The sequence below is a fragment of the Notechis scutatus genome, chromosome 1, assembly GCF_049901735.1.
Source record: "Notechis scutatus isolate UNSWTSFEM ecotype Mainland chromosome 1, rNotScu1.2, whole genome shotgun sequence".
In the NCBI taxonomy this organism is placed as follows: Eukaryota; Metazoa; Chordata; class Lepidosauria; order Squamata; family Elapidae; genus Notechis; species Notechis scutatus.
Window position 1 is genome coordinate 23072324 of NC_142009.1, and position 3675 is coordinate 23075998.

Below are 3675 nucleotides of genomic sequence, written 5' to 3' on the forward strand. Positions count from 1 at the left end.
TATAGAGATATGATTGTTCAATGCCTAACAAAGTTAATGCTCATTGTATTTGTTCAGCAGAACTATTTCAGGGTTTCATGAAGAACAGCGGCCAACTGCAAAGGCTTTATATCACATATGCTGATTAGATTATCTCCCCATTTTCATTCGAGATCACGAAGATTAGAGAAGCAAATTTATTGCAAGTGGGAATTTCATCAGGAAAAGAAATTGGGCCCCTCCTGCAGCAGGTATGAGAACAGTGGAGAAGTGTGATTTGCTGTCAATTTATACTCTATCTAGTGGCTTGCCCTGTCAGTGTAAGGACAGGCCTCACCCCCATTTTGAACAAGTATAGACTCTTGAAAACTTTGTATTTCAAAGGAACCTTTTACTGAAAAGGGGTGAAAGCAAGTCGTCCAGGTTGTCCTAAAGGTACTTTTTCAAGAGGCAACTGGACTTCCTGTTTTTTCTTCCAAGAAGTTTCACTTCTCATCCAAGAAGTGAAACATCTTTTAAAAAAAATAAAGTCCAGTTGCCTCTTTAAAAAGCACCTTTAGGACAACCATGACCTGGACGACTGAGAATCTCCATAGACATTTAACAGTCAGAAGATAAGATTTTCATCATATCTTCTGATAAATGTCTGGAGATTCTCAGTAATTTCACAATATAGACAGACTTGACTATAATTTCAATTGGGAAAATGTAACCATCCTAGACCAAGCCAAGTTAAAAAATGCCAGGGAATTTCTAGAAGCTTGACACCCAAATTAACCATCAATAGACACATAGACATTAACATCTATAGACTGCAAAAAAAAAAAAAAAAACCACCAATCAACCAGCCAAAAGGAACAAACAAATCAAAGCACCTCTCCACCAGCAATCAGCACCCTGATCAGCATAGATTAATTCCAGGATTAACATCAGACCAACAATTAAGTAAACAATACCCCAATCAAGAAACTGCTTAAAGAAGCCAACAACACAACCAAAGAATAAGACCACTCACACCAACACTGATAGGACAAGCCACTAGAATATACATTGACAGCAAACCACACTCCTTACTAACACTGGTGATGTTACCTAGTTTGGGTAATGAAACATCTGCAAGAAAACAAATCAGAGAGCACCAACAACCTCTCATTTTAACCCTGAGCTATATTCTCCTTTATACACTCCTATCTAGTTGCCAGCACAGCTCCTATGAATTCATTCAAAAATTCAGTCCCATAACAGTCAAAATCCAATTAAATTGGTTTCATGAAACCAGGTATTTTTAGAGTTGTGAAGTTATTAAAGTATCTTTGCTAAATCATACAAAGATATCTCTAGTTCAGCAGTTTGTTTTTTAGTTCTTTGGGAAGATAGCAGGACATAATTTTCAATCAATCAGAATAGAGCAGGAAGGGATCTTGGAGGTCTTCTAGTCCAACCCCCTGCTCAGGCAGGAGATCCTATACTATTTCAGACAAGTGGTTGTCTAGGGCAGGTGTGTCAAATTTGTGGCCCGTGGGCTGGATGCATCATGTGCTGGCCCCTCTCCCACCCAGCTTAGCCAAGGGGGGAAAAGTCCCAATGCATCACTTGACGTCGCCATGAATTTGACACCCCTAGTCTAGGCTCTTCTTAAAAAACCTCCAGTGGTGAAGCACTCACCATTTCTGTTCCACTGATTGTTGTAATGACGAGGCAGTCGAGTTGTTTGATCATGAGCAACTGAATTATGATGATCGTTATTGGAGTATAGTCTTGCATTTATATACATTTTTAGTTATCCTCCATCATTGGTTAACTTTGGTTACTGCTTAACTTTTGTTACTGTTTAGTACAGTAACCCATACAAATAATTATCTCTAGTTAAAGTCTAACATATGTCTACTTCCCCTCTGTTATCCTCCTTTATCCATAGATTAGTGACTTTGTTTGCCTGAGTTGTATTTGCTTGGAAACATTCTTTATCTGAGGTTTGCCATCCGAGATTGGAACATTCCTGCAATTACAACTCTACATATCCTCGTTTTTTATTTTAAATGGAGGATTCAAAAATTTATAAATGTATCACAATTGAAGAGGGTTAAGAGAGGGGGAAGCAGGACGAAACAATGCAAATAAATTTGGAATACATTGAATAAAACAACAGGTTGCAATTAGTACAATAATAATAATTATAGCATAAAAGAAAAACTGTCTGAGCCAAGACCAATCAGGGAGCCAATTGGTTAGCCACTCAAAAGGTGAGTAATGAGCATGGATATTATTTTGAATGTATGATTGTAAATTGGCAAGCTCATCCTCAATAGTTTTATTAAAAGAATGAAAATGCACAGCACATCCACGGCGTCCAACTATCGTACAGAACCCTCCCTGACGGGCTAAAAGATAGTCTATGGCAAAACGCTGCTGTAAGACATCTTGATTTAAGTCTTCTATTTCATGCTGCAAATCACGAATAATAGCAGCGGTAGCATTGATGGATTTTTCAAGTCTGCAGGTGAGACCAAGAATAGATCATCTGTTTTCTTGAGCAATTATGCCAGGATAAGAGCCTAGAGTAAGGACTCCTGTAACGGCCCCTGCCAATGCACGGCCAAATGTAGAACCAGAAGACAATTGTGTGTCAATAATGACTTCATCATTACATGTAGGCCCCAGAGAGAAACGCCGCTGTCAAGTTGATGGGAGCGTACCTCATTGATAATTCTGAGGATGAACATTAGTAGCATATTTATCAAAAAAGAACCACATATTAGGATCCTTAAGCTGCCAACCAGCGCATATCGATCCTGTATTAGATTGATCAGAGGCATTAAAAAATAGGAAAATTGTCAGGATACATATCAGGAGCTATATTAATTCCATGCAAAGAAGAATTAAAGGTACCTGACAACCAATAGTAGTCAGAACAATAACTATAATTCCCTAGCTTTTTAAATATGTGCTGAGCAGCATCATAATCAGACCAATTATGAAGCCAAGTGTGTTTAGCGTGACAACAGAAACAGACTCCTTGTAAATTGACTAACTTTCAAGTAACGCCAACGGACAGAATTCAATTGCATAGGGGGTGTAGAAAATAGCCAGGAGTGTGAAATAGATTGTAGTTGTGAGACAATAAATGTAGAAGACATGATCAAGTTAGGGGTAAAAGAAATTTGACCAAATGCCATTGGGGGCTCATAGTATATTTGACCAAATGCCATTGGGGGCTCATAGTATAAAGTAATATTTGTGCCATGGGTCATAAACATGTATTGGGCATGATGAACCCACAAATTAGGGTTAAGACGAACCACAGAAGTGTCATTTTGAGCAGAAACACCATTAACCATAAACAAGAAAATACAAAGTAAAATGGTAACAGAGTTAGCAGTAATAATAGCAAAAACAGCAGCAACAAGATTTTCAGGAGTCTGAGGTAATGAGGCCTGTTGCAGTTGTTGTTGAGCTTGATATGTAGTAGATTTAACCTGGCCCCAAATGATAGGTTGCGGGTGCGTCGACCTTGGAAGACAGACTTCCGTGTTCAGATGAAGATTGAAATCCAGAATCGGGTTGTGAAGGCCCTGATGCCATGCCATGATACGGACGAACACAGCGCGCTGGAACCCACACTGCTTGTCGAGTAGAAGGATCTTCCACAGCGGTGTAACCGCGACCCCAGGTGATCAGCGGTGTAGGGCCTTTCCA